Genomic DNA, 18,971 nt, shown 5'->3' on the forward strand with positions numbered 1-18,971 from the left:
TCCACAAGATTCTCATTTCAAAACAAGGTAGTAACATACCAACCCCAAACTCTGAAAAATCAATAGGATCTCAAGTTTTCTATCCTTTTGCTTACTAAGGATTGCCGCAAGCGGATCTACACTCAGCTACAACATCATCCCATCATCTCAAGTATTCAATGTGACCTCAAGGTCTATAAATCTATAGGGTTAACAAATTCTTCTCAACACTAAGTCTCTCTCAACTCAAGAACTCACAAGAGCCAACTAATACCAAATTACATCTCCAATCCATTCTGGTCATCAACATCCCAAGGAATATTCTTTCAAATTTGACATCCTAAAACTTACTTACCATCAAATTCCCAAGGAACAAGGTCTTAATTGTAACAACACTTTATCTCCTCAAAGTTCCTAAAACCATAAGTGAAACTATGTTCTTTAACCTAACAATTGGTGTCAACCAAACCATTACCCTTTCTAGTTACCAAAACAAGTGCTAAGACTTCCCAACAATGTAGCTTACTCTCATAACATACTTCAAGTAGTAATCAATATCACCCACTAAAACCAACAAATAATCCCACATTTAACATTTCCCATACGATAACATATACATTATCAAACCCTCATATCCAAAGTGATTATGGAAGCCAATCACAAACCCGACTACTTAGTCAATCCTATATCCTCAAGTCACATCTCACTAACTCCGTAAACATGGTCAATAAGGTACCAACTATACTAAGGAGATAAGGAGTGATAAAAGAATTGAGAAACGGTAAAACATTTCCGAAGGGTGCATGAATCTGACAAGTTAGGAAACTAAGGAGTCGGTCCGTAAAGATAACGGTTGACAAAAATAAAAGGTATTCGAGTTAAGAAGATATCTAGGGCAAGAAGATGATACATAAACTTTGGCATAAAAACAGGGTTCAACAAATGCTAAAGAGAAGGAAAGGAGAATAGAAGTGGCACAATGAAAGGGTTACCGCTTACCAAACACTCATCAAAGCTTATGATCGATATGATAAGGTTACACCACTAAGGTGCTCAACAAAGCCCCAAAAGTCTACCAAATTATAAGACTAACAAGGACTCCAATGGTAGATATTCCTCAACTCAATTGGTTCTAAGAGCCAAAATCAATTCACCACACAAATTCATTTATTGCCACCCATGTCCCAAAATATCTCCTTTACAATTCTCGTCATTGAACTTCACTTACTATGTCATCCCCAAGTACCATAGCTTGTATACTCTATCATCTCACCACTTAATACTTCTAGTCTCTGATACCATAAATTGGAATCACGTCCTTGAACTCACGAACTACATCGAACAACATTCCACCAAAATTCCCAAATCCAGATATGACAAATAAAGTCAACCACGTGTTTTCAAATTTCGAAAGGTCAACAAGGGCTACTCTATACTAGATTTGGTCAACTCAAAAGGTTTAACAAACTAACTAATTCCAAAATACAATACCAATCCATTAAACAACATCAATGTCCTATTGTATTCCTTTCAAGGCCTACAAGAATTAGGGCTAACTATCATTCCTTTAATTCTCCACAAGAAATATCGAGACTCTCAAATGAAGTAGCTTAGGTTCATTCCATCTTATGTGCTAAGGTAGTAACCATGCTCAAACATCTATAACAAACAAGCTCTCAATAGAACTAAATCCCAAGGTGTTTCTCAACTCACTAGGTTCTCATATTAAGTACAACTAACAAGACTAACCAAAGGATCCCAAGTTATATTCTCCTATACAACTCAAACCTTAACCAATCAATTGCTCAACTCGTTCACGCCCTCCAATGATACATTCTCTCAAAACTGGGTTCTCTTGAACAAGGGAACTATCCTGCGGAATAAAAGGAAGGTGTCCACATGGACTTTATTATAAGAAGAAAACGAACCTAAGATGAATCGGGAGAAAGAATTGAAAGGTAGTTACCAAGGCGAGAGAAGAGGAATTTGAAAGACAAGTAAACAACGAGATTGGAAAACTAAGGTAAGATTGCATTATCTACATTTATTGGAGAGCCATCTTACAAAAGAGAAAATCAATTAGTACCTAACAATTAGCAATCACAAACAGACTACCACATAAAATCCTAATTCTACCCATCCTACCCTTCTCTCAAGTTTATTATTTAAAGGTCAAGTGATTCTAAGTGGGGTGCACAAACGTGCGTCGGGATCAATAGGCTCTGATACCAACTGTGACACCCTTAAAATTAACGTTATCTAATTACTTAAATGCGTAAATTCTACGGAAAAACTGGTAAGATATGTTTGTAATTGGTTCAACTAGATAAAACCTGCAATTTCAAAAAAATTTCTAACTAAACCATTCACAACCAATCCAACTCAAGAAGTCCAACATTCCCAGAAGCGGGTGCCAAAACCCTGTAAAAGCTGATGAACTACCTTACATGCCATAGCTAAATAGAAAGTAGAATGATACAAACCAAAAATAGAAAAGGGAGACATATGTCCCTTCAAATTATATACAAAACCAAAAGATAAAAGGTTTACTAATAGAATAGCCAAAACTAGGTCCAAGGTTCCTTGCTCACTAGCTCGTCTGTGACCCCAACAAAGCATCCACAACCTGTCAATCGCATTTTATACAAACACGAAAGCCACAATTCAGTGGGGAGTAACTTCGAGTCCTCCCAGCCACGAATCGTCAAAATTAATGTAACATGTAATGTAACATGTAAACAATTTGATAAACCATTTACTTATCATGTATTCTAACATATGACCCCTAAACTGACCAAACTAAACTATCATGTGAATCATATAACAAATAGTAATCCAAACTTTATCAATCAGTAACGGCTTACATCTCACCTATTACGATTCATAAAATCACCATACAAGAAAGGGCAATATATCAAAGACAGGCATAAGTTCTTAGTACGGTCAATAGTCACTTTGTAACTCGAGTCTATACCACGAGGTAGGGAAGGTAATCGAACCGGTATCTTGGCTCAGCGGTTAATATTAATAAAACATGGCCAAGAGACAACACAACCCTAGCCTAAAATCTGCGCAGACCTAGACGTGCGGATACACACCACCGCACCCAAGACTTTTTTTTAAAACAAAGTGAAGTGAGTACCCTAAGGAGTCCACCAAAGGGTTGGCTAGTACTTAAGCTGACCACTTACTATCAAAATAAGTAACTGAGGTCATGCCCCAACTTGGATAAACATCACTAGTCAGGAACACAAAGGCTATCAAGCAGTGAACATATACTCGTCAAAGACTATAAAGACCTATCTATAATGAAGGCCGAAGTACTCACCTAGGACCTAGTCCCAGCTAGTCCCAGCTTGAATACCTTAGCCCACACCACACAAGACTCACCACACAAGTCAAGTAAGACACCCACTTAACCATAAGAGGTCAAAAAGTCCTACTTACCAACCTAAATGCTAACCTTCTATCATGCGAAAGGCTATGTAAATGTCTATTCAGCAAACAACCCAACAATATCCTCAATAAGTATTCAATACTAATTTCCAATTCTAGCAATTTTAACAATATTAAAGGCTTTAGGGGAAACTAGGGCCATTTCTACAATACAAGTCACTATTAAATTCAATAAGCTATACATGTGAACTAAAGCTTGATAAATGGCCTAAAACAAGAAAAAGGTCGATTATCTAAATCATTCAACCGAATTTTTACCCGCAACCCCTACTGCGCGACAGTGCGGGTCAAATTGCGGTGACCAATCACTCAATTAATCGACATCGCATCGATCAAAGGGACTAAGGCTCGTTTTTAAGACAATCAACAAAACATTACAATTATCGCTATAAAATTCATTTTGAGCCTATTAATTACAATTTCATGTTGTAAACTATCCTAACATGTGATAACTATTAATATAAGCACAATTTTACCATTAACATAATTTTTATTACTAGTATGATTCAATTCAAAATACTACCCATTTGTTACTTATATTAATTATAGCATTAATCAACCTAAAATGACCAATATTGTACGAAAAACCGCGAAACAAGCACGGACCAACCCGGGCCAACCCCAAGGCCGGCCGTGGCTGCCGTGGCCTGCCGCTTGGCCCCCCTACGCCACCATTATTTTCCATTTTTGTTTAGTAAAAGACCGTCTGAACATTAATTAATCGTTCCCAATTCAACTTTATTAATTTAAACTAACAAAAGGCGTAAATTAAACATGCATGCAACAAATTTTAACATGTGAAAACTACTACTCAAACAAAAATCACCAAACATACAAAAACAACTCAGCATGTGACGATCTTTCGTCGAGTAACTCGAAATATGTTACCTTAAGCTAGAAAAAAGAGCAATTAGCACCTCAAACCCAAACCCTAACTAGCAACTATCCGCTTTCTTCGATAATATACGAGTCCCCAAACTCGTCTTCCAATTCTTCACCTAAATAAACAATTAAAACACAATAATAAGCCCATAAAACCGAAAATACCGAAATTTCATCTTAAAACAACTTCAAGAAAACTGAAATTAAATTATACCAAGTTGTAGATCGCGACGAGGGGATTCCGGAAAGGTAAATTATGCGAAAAACCGATAAGAAACGCGAAAGATATGGTGAATTTGAGCTTAAATGTATAAGAATGGTGTTTTATTTGGTTTGATGTTGATGATGATGATCCTAAGAACAAAAAATCAGAAAAAGAAAGGTAAAGGGGGAGGGGATACCGCGTGAGGGAGGAAGGAAAGGAGGAAAGGAAGGAGCGGGATTTTTAGTCGGGATTTTTCGAGTCGGTTTTGACTCGTTTCAATAATAATTAAATCCGTAAGTCAAATGCAAATTCCGTCAAGACCAAAGTTTTTAAACACGAGATTACAATAAAATTGAGTATTCATACGACCCATTTCCAAATTCGTTTACCCAACGTTCAAAAGAATTGTCATTTTCCCCCCGATACGCCCTTATTTCGAAATAAAAAGTTTTACACGGTTTAAACTATTTTTAAACATCTCGAAACTATCAAAATAAATAATTTTCTTCAAAATATAATAAAATTATATTTCTTTGAATTATTTTTACTTTAAATACATTAATGTCAAATTTTACTTGATTAACTAATTATTTTCGAAATATATTAACGGTCCGAAATTTACGGGGCGTTACACAAACTCCCAAGAAAACTGTTGAGTCAAAAGGGTCTTTCTCTAACCCTGGATGCTTCAAGTGTGGTGATAATGATCACATGATCAAAGATTGCCCAACATGGAAGAAAATTAAAGACAAAAATCAACGTGACAAAACAAAGAAGGAGTTCAAGCAAGTCCCGATGGCTTATTGTTGGGGAGACTTGGACGCTGAAAATGACGAGTCCGAAGAAGAAGAAGAAGAAGTCAATCTTTGCCTAAGCAGCGTCAGTCTTGACCTATTCTCTGACAGCGACAATGAAAGTAATGCTTCAAATGTTGAGATATGTCTTGTTGGAAATTGATTTGATTCGGAGGATGAAAAGGTAAGTTTTCTTGAACTCAAAAAGCAAGTTAAGAAACTTTCTAAGAATAATTTAATTAAGTATTTTGAACAATCCCTTGATCATTGTCATGAACAAAGTTTAGAGTTAAAAGACCTTAAGGAACAAATTCTAGATATTCTTTGAGGAAAACCAACTTCTAAAAGCCAAAGCCAAAAAGCTCAAATCTAAAGTTACGGCTACCCCAGCTATAACTTCAGACATGACAAATGCTGAGAAAAACGCTCTTGAATCAAAAGTTAAGGCTAGTGATGTCATAACTTCAGAGCTCAAACTCAACATTAAGCATCTTCAAGCTAAAGTTACAGCTAGTGATGCTATAACTTCTGAGCTGAAGAAAGTCAATGAGATTTTAAAAGATGAACTTAATGGCAAAGATAGTGTGGTTTCCGAACACAAGAGAGAAATTATATTTCTTTCTCTCTAAGCAATTGAAAGAAGCTAGTGATAGTATGTCTGGACTTAAGGAACAACATGAAAATGAGAAACGTGTCTTGAATGAATGTTTTGATAAATTTCGTGAAGACTTTGAGAAAGGTAACTCTTCCAAGGATTCAAGTGTAGATCATTCGAAATGTGAAAAAGAAATTGAGTCCTAATTACTCTTACATGCACGAAAAGTTCATGATAAATGGGAAGGAAACACAAAAGTTTTAAACTTCCTCACTAAACAATCTGATAATAACATGAAGATGGGACTTGGTCATTAATGCTATAGCCGTAGAGACCATGATAAATGCAAATCTAATCATTCTGATCATGATTTCAGAAAAAGAAAATATGTTAATCTTCCAGAATACTTGATTTGCAATTACTGTGGCTCTACTGGACATATTCAAGTCAATTGTGTCAAACTTGCTTCGGATAAGCAAAAGAATGTCGAAATTGTTAAGACTTGTGATTTCATAGTTGAAGATGATGTCTCAACTATAGATGAATCTAACGACAACGAAGAACGCAATAATGAGTTTAGATGGACTTATGATATGGCTTTTGATTACTCATCTGTTCCTTCAAAATCAAACAAAATAAATGAGAATCGAAAGCATATATTCAAGCCTAAAGTTCATAACTCTAAACCTAGAGCGTCTCATGAAGGTACTAGGCCTATAGCTACTTTTGTTAGAACAAAACCTAGAGTACCTTATGTTCCGATTGTTAGACAAAGACCAAGACAACCCAATGTTAAAGCCAAAAGAATAATAAGACAAGTATGGGTTAGAAAGGATCAAATATATAGAGTCACTAACCATAAAGGACCCAACTTAGCTGGGGTACCTAAAAGTTGTATTTGATTCATTTTCAGGTAGAAGTGAAAGAAAATAATCTATGGTATCTCGACAGTGGATGCTCGAGACACATGACAGGAGACAGAAATCTTTTTCTTTCACTAGAGCCCTTCTTCGGTGGCAAAGTTACCTTTGGAGATAACAAGAAGGGTAGGATTATTGGAGTAGAAAAAATTGGAATTTTAATCTCCCATTCAATCGATAAAGTATATCTGGTAAGTGGTCTTAAACATAACTTACTTAGTATTTCTCAATTATGTGACAAAGGAAATAGAGTTGTTTTTCATGCCGATGTTTGTCGTATCATAATTGAAGGTACTAGTAATGTTTTAGTTGAGGGTCACCGTATGAGGAATGTGTATATGATTGACTTAAATGTTGTCAATACAAATTCCTTCTCGTGTATGAAAGCAACCTCAGATGAGTCTTGCTTGTGGCACAAGAGGTTTGCACACATTTGTCCAACTATTTTAAAGAAACTTAAGTCCATGGATTTAGTTGAAGGCTTGCCCTCAATTAAATTAGAGCAAGAGACAATGTGTGAATCATGTGCCCGTTGCAAACATGTTAGATCCTCATTTAAACCTAAAAGAATAGTTAGCACTAAACGACCACTTGAGATGGTACACATGGATTTATGTGGACCTATGAAAGTTAGAAGCCGTGGTGGATCAAAGTATATATTTGTTCTAGTCGACGATTACTCAAGGTATGTTTGGCCAATCTTTCTTTCTTCTAAAGATGAAACTTTCGATGAATTTGTGGTATTAATGAAGCTTGCCTAAAATAAATATGACAAAAAGCTTATTTCGATTCGGACGGATCACGACACGGAATTTGATAATCAATTGTCTATAGAATTTTGTAGGGAAAATGGTGTGGGGCATAACTTCTCCGCACCACGTACCCCACAACAAAATGGTGTCGTGGAACGTATGAATCGAACCCTAGAGGATATGGCTCGTACTATGCTCTTGTGTAGTGGCCTCCCTAGAAGTTTTTGGGCAGAAGCTGTTAGTACCGCATGCTATGTGCATAATAGAGCTATGATCCTACCTATTTTGAAAAAGACTCCCTATGAACTTTTAAGAGGGAGAAAACCCAATATATCACATCTCCGTTGCTTCGGGAGAAAATGCTTTGTTCACAATAATGGAAAAGACAATTTAGGAAAATTTGACCCCCGAAGTGATGAAGCTGTTTTTCTGGGATATTCGGATCATAGTAAAGCTTACAAAGTGTTCAATAAAAGAACCTTGCACATAGAAGAAAGTGTTCATGTTCCCTTTGACGAAGATAATATGCTTGATAAAGTTGAATAGGAAGAAGAGGATCCAGATGAGCCCGATTTATTTTTAGCAAGAAATGAGCCCTTAAATGAAGAAGAAGATATTCAAGGTATCAATGATGAACTAGATAATTCTGCAAATGATCCTAAGAGAAGTGATGAGTCCGTAGTTAATGATACTATTGACCCTTCCTTAGATAAGGAAAAAGATCTTGAAGTTATACCTAATGATGTTGTAACTTCCGATCCAAATCATGAAATTTCTAATGAAGTTAGTGATACTTCTGAAGAAAATCCCGAGTCCAACTCAGGGGGAACAAATCATGATTCCACGTCTGCAGATGGTGCGAGTTCATAAAATGATAATGAGCTTAGAGTTCTCAAAAAGTGGAAACATCAAAGCTCCCACCCTTTGGACAAAACCCTAGGGGATCTAGAACAAGACATTAAAACTAGAAGGTCCTTGAATAATTTCTACTCGTTCTTTTCTTTTCTATCAACCATTGAACCTACCAATATTAAAGAAGCTCTTGCTGAACCTGATTGGATAACCGCTATGCAAGATGAGCTTCAATAATTCGAACGTAATAAGGTATGGCACTTAGTGCCACGACCTAGTGATCGAACTGTTATTGGTACAAGATGGGTGTTCAGAAATAAACTAGATGATGCAAGACTTATTACAAGAAACAAGGCATGACTAGTTGTCCAAGGCTACAATCAACAAGAAGGGATCGATTATGACGAGACCTTTGCACCCGTAGCAAGACTTGAGGCTATTCGTCTCATTATTGCCTTTGCTGCTCATAAAGGAATGAAATTATTCCAAATGGACGTTAAGACTGCATTTCTTAATGGTTATTTGGAAGAAGAAGTTTATGTAGAACAACCTCCCGGATTTTTAGATAGCAAGTTTCAAAACCACGTTTATAAATTAGACAAAGCTTTATATGGTTTGAAACAAGCTCCAAGGGCATGGTATGACAGATTATCCAAGTTTCTATTACAAAATAATTTTATAAGAGGATCTGTCGATAAAACCTTGTTCCTAAAATCCGAGGGTTCTAATTTAGTTGTTGTGCAAATTTATGTAGACGATATTATATTCGGTTCTACTAATGAAAAATTATGCAAGTATTTTTCAGATCTAATGACTTCTGAGTTTGAAATGAGCATGATGGGAGAATTGAAGTACTTTCTAGGTTTACAAATTCAACAAACAAAGGATGGTATAAAGATTCACCAACAGAAATATATCAAGGAACTGATTCGAAAATTCGGTATGGAAAATGCAAAATCTTACGACACACCTATGGTACCTGAAAAGAAGATAACTATAGACGAACATGGTAAGTGTGTCGATGAGACTACATATCGAGGTATGATCGGTTCACTTTTATATTTAACTGCAAGTCGTCCTGATATAATGTATAGTGTATGTGTCTGTGCGTGTAGGGTAATATCCGTATAAGACCCTCTAAAATTAGGACTATAACGTAAATTTAGCATGTGAATTATTGTCATAAAATGTAAATACAGCAATGAAACGATAAGTATAAAGAATCAACCTCGGGTCCTTTGATGCACGGCGTAAAGAACAGAAATCAAACGAGATTCCCTCCTAATTGTTGCACCCAAGACTTGTCCGAGATATGCCCTTGTGCTAGATGGTGTTCTCCGATTGCCTTGCAATATTGGGAGAACTGATGTGAGTTTTTCGAGATGAGAGATCTCGGTTTTTCAGAGGAGAATGCTCTTCAAAACCCTAATAATTTTTGGCAAAAATGAATTAGGTTAGACAAGAGGAGAAACTCTCCTTTTGTCTATGTGAGGCTCGGCCAAACCGAGTGAGAGGAGAGCTCGCGGGCTTTTTAATTTCCTCTTCACTTAAGCTCGCGGTCCGGTCCAAAACTCGCTAAGTGTATATGACGCGGTTTTTACTTATCGTCATCGGTTATCGGCTATTAGAACATCAACTAATAACACGGGTTAGTTGAAGTATTAATACATGTCCGACAAAGACGATATTGTATAATTTATTCAATATACATTAATTAAATATAAATCGCTTATATTTAATTTTACGAATTAACTGGTTAATTCGCCTTAGCCCATGATATTTAATCCGTATTAAATATAATATCTCAACATCACATTTTCGACTAATTAATGGTCAAATAACTCGGACTAATCGGTTAGTCAAAATTGGCATCTACATGACTGTATTTTCATACCGTCACATCTCTCAAACGTATCCTATAGGTGTGACTTTTAGGGACCAGTTGATCACCGCCATCTGTATGACAATAACGTCAAACTTATCTAGCAAGCCAATCGTTATTGATAAACGTGGATCAACTGATAATAATACCAAAAGTATGCCCTTTGATCCTTTTAGAGGTTTATAAGTCCTTGACCGACCGTTAAGGACACCAACCCCAACAAGCTCCCACTTGTCCGTACAAGTGCATGTGCAATGACGTTATCCGCACTAACCGGAGGACACAAGCTCCAACAAACTCCCACTTGTCCGTACAAGTGTATGTGCGATAACCGATTCTCATATTCATTTAAAATTTCTCCCACTCAATGTAAAACAATTTGAGATCCGAATCCGCAAAGGTCGTATTTTACAATCGATCCGTATCTAGAGTGGTTTCCCCGACTAGAGAGTAACTTAACCGATAAAACGAATCCGTATCCGAGCATGGCCATGCATTTCGATTCTGACTCCTCGAGTGGCCCCGAGAAATATCGAGTACTGATAAAGGTGAATATTTCCTTCAACTCGAACTCCTTCCGAACTAAGCACAGCATGAAATGACCCAGAAAAAATCTACTTGGCCCCCTGTTACGGATGACCGTGAGAAAGAAACCAAAGTCACCAAAAATCTGCCTTAGTCTCAAGAGACAGTTGATAGTCAAAAGAATCGACTCTTAGGATCACCATGGAGGTCCTATCCACGACCGGGCACCGAATGTTATAAAACATTTAGGACTCCACGTCGATGTCACAATTGTGTCCTACGAAATATCCGTATAAATCGCCCGTGATTGGTCGGTCAACCGGTTGACTTATGGCTCGTTGAACCCACCATCAACCAACGTCACAAAATAATTGCCGAGTTATCAGCTCATGTGGGCAATTAAGGACCGAAACATATAATGTTCGTTCGTTCACTTTGTGGTGTTCAAAATTTGTCGTACAAATCCACATGAAAAACAAAATATATATATAAAATATCAAAACGATGATGTCGTATAGAGTACAAGAGAGAATGAATCTGATCCATAAAAGAGTACTACAACTTAGGAACACGTTTAATTCCCATGGAATTAACATGCCCTTCATGCTTATCTTGTCGTAATGCTTTAGTGAGAGGATCTCCTATGTTATCATCTGTAGCAATCTTTTCTATCACTACTTCCTTTTGCTCCACGTAATCCCGGATTAGATGAGCTTTCCGTTGTACATGTCTAGACTTGTTGCTAGACTTTGGCTCCTTAGCTTGAAGATGGCACCACTATTGTCGCAATAGATGGTGATCGGGTCATTCGAACTAGGCACTACGGATAGTCCATGTAAGAATTGACGCATCCATATCGCTTCCTTTGTAGCTTCAGACGCGGCATAGTACTCGGACTCGGTCGTAGAATCTGCTGTAATGAGTTTGTTTCGAACTCTTCCGGTGATGCAGCGCCATTAAGAGTAAAAACGAATCCAGACCGAGATTTCGAGTCATCTCGATCCGTTTGGAAGCTAGCATCTCACAGAATGGGTTGCGCATAGCCTTTGTTCGCCTCCATAAGTCAATGCCCAATCTTTAGTCCTCCGTAGGTACTTAAGAATGTTCTTGAGAGCCAGCCAATGTGGTTCACCCGGATGCTTTGTTGGAATCGACTTGTCATACTCAATGCATATGCCACGTCCCGACGTGTGCATATCATGGCATACATGATTGATCCTATAGCCGAAGCATAAGGAATCCGTGTCATGCGCTCTTTCTCTTCCGGTGTCTCGGTGACCGAGACTTGCTCAAATGCACCCCGGAGCCATAGGAAGAAACCCTTTCTTGGAGTTAGTCATGCTGAATCTCTCTAGGACTTTGTCTATGTAAGACTCTGATCGAGAGATAACATCCGTCGTGATCTATCTCGATAGATACGGATGCCTAGAATTCTTTGTGCCTCTCCCAGATCTTTCATCTGGAAATGGTTTTTCAACCATACTTTCACCGAAGTTAAGAGAGGTATGTCATTCCCAATCAGGAGTATGTCGTCAACATACAATATTAGGAAGACAATCTTGCTCCCACTCGACTTGATATATAGACATGGTTCCTCGACCGATCGAGTGAATCCATTTTCTTTTATCACTTGGTCGAAGCGATGATTCCAACTCCTTGATGCTTGCTTAAGTCCATAAATGGAACGCTTAAGCTTGCACACTTTCTTAGGATGTTTTGGATCGATGAAACCTTCGGGTTGTACCATGTACAACTCTTCCTCCAAAAAGCCGTTTAAGAAGGCGGTTTTAACGTCCATTTGCCAAATTTCATAGTCATGAAAAGCGGCAATCGCTAAGATAATCCGAATGGAACGCAGCATGACTACGGGTGCAAAAATCTCATCGTAGTGCAAACCTGGCACTTGGGTGAAACCTTTAGCAACTAGTCGTGCTTTGTAGATATCTTGTTGACCTTCCACAGAATGCTTTATCTTGTAAAGCCATTTGCATTGAAGGGGACGAACCTTAGCAGTAAGTCAACACGATCCCACACGTTGTTCTCATACATAGAGTCCATCTCGGATTGCATGGCCTCAAGCCATAGCTTTGAGTCGAATCTGGTCATGGCACCTTTATAGGTTGCGGGTTCACTACTCGTTAAGAGTAGAATGTCATCTATGTCATGTTCCTCGACCATACCAATGTATCTGTCCGGAGGAATAGAGACTCTTCCCGACCTCCTAGGCTCCTCAGAATGTTAACGCAGCCGGGATTGAAGGAATAGGTTCCTCCAATAGTTGCTCGGTACTTGGTTCCGGAATCTCCGACAGTTCGAAGGTTCTATCACTCTTTGCATTCTCGAGAAATTCCTTCTCTAAGAATGTCGCACTAGCCGCAACAAAAACACGTTGTTCGGTTGGCGAATAAAAGTAATGACCAAGCGTTCCTTTAGGATAACCTATAAAGTATGTCTTGACCGATCGCGGGCCGAGCTTATCCTCGTGTCTCCACTTGACATAAGCCTCGCAGCCCCAAACCCGTATAAAGGACAAGTTAGGGACCGTTCCCTTCCATAGTTCATATGGAGTCTTGTCAACAGCTTTAGACGGACTTCGGTTAAGTATTAGAGCGGCTGACAAAAGAGCATAACCCCATAATGAATCAGGTAAAACCGTGTGACTCATCATGGATCGAACCATATCAAGTAGTGTTCGATTTCTCCGTTCGGACACACCGTTCAACTGAGGTGTTCCAGGTGGAGTTAATCGTAGGGCAATCCCACAAATCCTTTAGGTGTTGATCAAACTCGTGAGAAAGATACTCGCCACCACGATCCGAACGCAGTGTTTTAATATTCCTACCTAATAGGTTCATGACCCTATTTCGGTATTCCTTGAATTTCTCAAAGGATTCACTTTTATGCTTCATTAAGTAGACATAGCCATATCTACTTAAATCGTCCGTGAAAGTGATGAAATACCTATAGCCTTCTCGTGCGGTGATTGACATAGGACCACATACATCCGTGTGTATGAGCCCTAATAGGTCAGCAGCGCGCATTCCAACACCTTTGAAGGAAATCCGAGTCATCTTACCGATGAGACATGATTCACACGTGCCAAATGATTGAAAATCAAAAGCCGAGATAGCTCCATTTTTAATGAGCTGTTTTACGCATTTCTCATTGATGTGTCCCATACGGCAGTGCCATAGATACGTTTGATCTTTGTCACCAACCTTTACCTTTTTATTCATTACGTGTAATATTTCGGTGGTCTGATCTAAAACATAAATTCCGTTCATGGAGACTCGCCTTGTCAGAATCATATCGTGTAATGAGAAAATGCAAGTGTTATTTTCTATTACAAATGAAAAACCAAGTTTATCAAGTGCGTAAACCGAAATAATGTTTTTCGAAAGACTAGGAACATAATAGCAGTCATATAAAGACAACTCAAATCCGCTAGGAAGTTGGATCACATATGTCCCCTTTGAGATGGCAGCCACTCTTGCTCCATTCCCAACACGCAGGTCCACCTCACCCTTTACGAGGGGTTCGATGTTTCGGAGCCCCTGCACATGATTACACAGATGAGAACCACAACCAGTATCAAGTACCCAAGTTCCGTAACTTGCGTGGTTAATCTCAATCATATGAATAAAAGTAGAAGAAGAGGAAGACATACCAACGGGTTTAACACGACCTGCCTTTAAGTCCTCATGATAAACAGGACATGTGCGTCTCCAATGCCCAGTCTTGTGGCAGTGATGGCATTCCATGTTTTCATTCTTGCTCTTTGTCGTGCCTCGATGAGTTGCTCGACTCACCAGACCACTCTTTCCCGAACCCGACTTCTTGAACTTCGCCTTACCTCGCTAGGTTTGCCCGAGCTTTGCCCTTACCCTTCCCTTTATTTGACACAACGAGAACATCCTGTTTCATGCTCCCACCGAACTTCATGTCCTTCTCGGTCTGTACGAGGAGGGAGTGCAGTTCATGGGGAGTTTTCTTCAAATCATTCATATAGTAATTCGCTCTAAATTGCGAATAACCATCGTGGAGTGAGTGAAGTATGCGGTCGATCACAATGTTCTCGCTGATCTTACAATCAAAGGTCTCCAACTTCTCGACATTCTCAATCATGCTGAGAATGTGTGGGCTAACAGTTGGCCCTTCTCGGAGTCTCGCATCAAAGAAGCGAGTGGTATGCTCATAGGTCACGATTCTCGGTGCTTTCGAGAATTCCTTAGTGAGCGTGGTGAAAATCTTGTTTGCACCATGGGCTATGAAGCGTTTCTGCAAATTGGGTTCCATTGCAAAAATGAGTACGTTTTTAATCGCACCCGCTTCCATACAGAAATCATTAAACTTGGTGATTTCATCAGCTCTAGCCGTGGGACCTGGGTTTGCCGGGAGGGGCTCCAAGAGATATTTGAGCTTCCGTCGCCAGCGGCAGCATTCCGTAATGCCGCCTCCCGATCCGCGAAGTTTGATCCATCATTCTTGATCGAGTAGACCGATTCATCCGATTCATGAAGATCCGCCAGGACTCACGGTCCAATGTGGCACTTGGCATTGGGTTATCGTAGAACCAGCCATTTGTTGTTTTAGCAGTTTAAAAAACGTGATCTACACTGAAAAAGAAAGGAAAAACAAAACGAAATAAGCAACTCATCGAGGTGATTTAAGTCTATTTAAAAAATATTTTTAACATGTAGACTCTCGCACTTGCATAATTGATCTCCCTCAAGAATGATACAAGTGATCCCAAGACTCAATTTCCGTAAATTGATAAGCTAACTGTTTAGCTAATTCTTCCGTAAGAACTCTTGGTCGATAGATTTCCGTAAATCCTATCTATAGTCCACCATGATCACAGGATCGTACGAGTGACCATAGTGTTGAGATAAAATAGGTCAATCGGTTCCAACTTACCCGACGTAGAAGGGGTCATATTATGCCTACCGACGAAGAAGGGACTCATTGGAGTTTGACCTATAAAGACCGTTCTCAATTTTTGTTTATACGAGGAAGATCCCATCAAGTAAATTATAATTCATATTAAGTGAACGAATAACTAGCGTCTGCGTGAATGAATTAATTTGGGTGATGGCTTATAAAGAATCGTGTGACATACGAATGTCAAAGAAAACTAACTCGTGACCTCTATATGTGTCAGTTTTCATGCAATAATTAGGTGGTTTGGTTTTTAGGCGGAATATGATGCATATTATCGTTACGAAAAATAAATAAAAGAATGCAATACGTAAATAAAAAGGTCCTAGTGTGGCCTATCCTAATAAAAAGAACAAAATACAACTTTGGAATCCACCGTTGGACCCAAGAAGCTTGTCTTGTTGTTCCATCTTGATCCAGGTAGCGGGAGTGAGCATCTGGTCTCCGTCTTTGGTCTTCTCAAAAATTACAATTAAAATTACAAAATATAAACCTAATTACATTCTAATAAAAACTGTAATTACAAGTGAAAAATCCAAAACGGAGATACGAGATCTCAAAATACAACCAAGACCGTGTTCCATCATTACGGTAACACGTTCTACTAAGGCCACACTAAGTTACAACTGATTGTAAAATTAAATACGTAATAAAAGGCATTCACAAGGATTCAAAATTAACGATAAATAAAAATGCATCAACTAAAAACAAATTCATTCGTGACATAATTCCATAATTATGTTAAATTTATCCAAACCACCTTTTAATGATTAAAATTCATGTGATAAAACCGCTTCTATCATTTAATTTTAATCCATTACAATCCGTTACTTTAAATACGCTTTAAAATAACTTAATGGTACGTGTGTGAACCGTTTCACAATCATAGCGAGTGTACAATATCCGTATAATGTACATTTTGTAGCCAAAAGAAAATTTAAAGCAAAAGGAATAAATTTTCAAAGTCATCAAAAACAGAAATTCCTCGATCCAGGGACACAGGTGCTCGATCGAGGAACAAAAGGGCTCGATCGATCGAATCGCAAGTCGATCGAGAGGTGTGCTAATCGGGAAGTACTCGATCGACAAACCGGTAGTCGATCGAGGACTTATATCGACATCGCTCGATCGAGTACGAGGACTTCTCGATCGAGCAAGGTGGGGTTTTAAAAGGTGTCGATCGAGTACAAAGCAAGGACTCGATCGAGTAAAAACATGTCAGAAAAATCATTCGATCGACTAAAAACATGCTCGATCGAGGGAAAAAGTTTCTGGAAAACATAAAACCCTCGTGAAAACAGTTTGACAAAACAAAATCAATTTCAATTTTGATCAAAACCGCATCAAAACAAATTTACAATTTGACAAAACATGACATATTGTTATAATTTCCGTATAAAACAACAATATGCACAAAAACAAAACGTAAAAAGTGAATCAACCGTGTAAAACATGTCACGGTTTCAACAAAAACGCAACATCCGTGTATACAAGGCACGGATTTCGAGACAAACACAACCGTTTCAAAATCGTTTTATGAAAAACACATAGAAAAATTTACGTGGCCTCGCTCTGATACCACTTGTGGGTAAATATCCGTATAAGACCCTCTAAAATTAGGACTATAACGTAAATTTAGCATGTGAATTATTGTCATAAAATGTAAATACAGCAATGAAACGATAAGTATAAAGAATCAACCTCGGGTCCTTTGATGCACGGCGTAAAAAGAAGTAAATCAAACGAGATTCCCTCCTAATTGTTGCACCCAAGACTTGTCCGAGATATGCCCTTGTGCTAGATGGTGTTCTCCGATTGCCTTGCAATATTGGGAGAACTGATGTGAGTTTTTCGAGATGAGAGATCTCGGTTTTTCAGAGGAGAATGCTCTTCAAAACCCTAATAATTTTTGGCAAAAATGAATTAGGTTAGACAAGAGGAGAAACTCTCCTTTTGTCTATGTGAGGCTCGGCCAAACCGAGTGAGAGGAGAGCTCGCGGGCTTTTTAATTTCCTCTTCACTTAAGCTCGCGGTCCGGTCCAAAACTCGCTAAGTGTATATGACGCGGTTTTTACTTATCGTCATCGGTTATCGGCTATTAGAACATCAACTAATAACACGGGTTAGTTGAAGTATTAATACATGTCCGACAAAGACGATATTGTATAATTTATTCAATATACATTAATTAAATATAAATCGCTTATATTTAATTTTACGAATTAACTGGTTAATTCGCCTTAGCCCATGATATTTAATCCGTATTAAATATAATATCTCAACATCACATTTTCGACTAATTAATGGTCAAATAACTCGGACTAACTGGTTAGTCAAAATTGGCATCTACATGACTGTATTTTCATACCGTCACATCTCTCAAACGTATCCTATAGGTGTGACTTTTAGGGACCAGTTGATCACCGCCATCTGTATGACAATAACGTCAAACTTATCTAGCAAGCCAATCGTTATTGATAAACGTGGATCAACTGATAATAATACCAAAAGTATGCCCTTTGATCCTTTTAGAGGTTTATAAGTCCTTGCACTGACTGTTAAGGACACCAACCCCAACAGTGCGCGATATCAATCGTGTCCTAAAGAGTCACATATGATTGCAGTTAAACGTATCTTGAGATATTTAATTGGTACATCAAATTTGTACTTATGGTATCCACTTGAGTGTAATTTCGATCTAGTAGGGTATTCAGATGCAGATTATGCAGGATGCTCTTTAGATAGGAAAAGCACTTCTGGGTATGCAACGTTTGTTGGACCTTGTATCATCACATTGGGATCAAAGAAACAAAATTCATTTGCAATGTCTCATCTTTGAAGCCGAGTATGTATCTCATTTTGGACTGGTATGTTCTCAATTACTTTGGTTAAAGCAACAACTATGTGATTATGGTATAAATGTAGGTCGTATGCCTATTATGTGTGACAATACGAGTGCTATAGTAATTTCTAAGAACCCCCTCAAAGACTCGAGGACCAAACATATAGATATTCGACACCATTTTCTACGGGATCATGTAGAGAAAGGCAACATTTCACTTGAATTTTGTAGTACCGAAAGGCAATGGGCTGATATCTTGACTAAGCCATTTGATAGAAAACGCTTTGAGTTATTGAGACTAGAGATTGGTTTAATTAGCGATAATTAAATCCGTCATAATTATGTCTGG

At 38.3% G+C, this 18,971-nt stretch overlaps 1 long non-coding RNA gene across 1 annotated transcript; it reads right to left on the reverse strand.

Moving 5' to 3' along the window:
* Positions 1-2,539: 2,539 nt before the first annotated feature.
* Positions 2,540-4,619, reverse strand: LOC141594272 (uncharacterized). Its single transcript, XR_012522089.1, has 3 exons — positions 4,532-4,619; positions 4,324-4,433; positions 2,540-2,605 (listed from the first exon to the last, which is right to left on the reverse strand). It is a non-coding gene; the product is annotated as an uncharacterized LOC141594272 (long non-coding RNA).
* Positions 4,620-18,971: the final 14,352 nt, after the last annotated feature.

The sequence above is a fragment of the Silene latifolia genome, chromosome 8, assembly GCF_048544455.1.
Source record: "Silene latifolia isolate original U9 population chromosome 8, ASM4854445v1, whole genome shotgun sequence".
In the NCBI taxonomy this organism is placed as follows: domain Eukaryota; kingdom Viridiplantae; phylum Streptophyta; class Magnoliopsida; order Caryophyllales; family Caryophyllaceae; genus Silene; species Silene latifolia.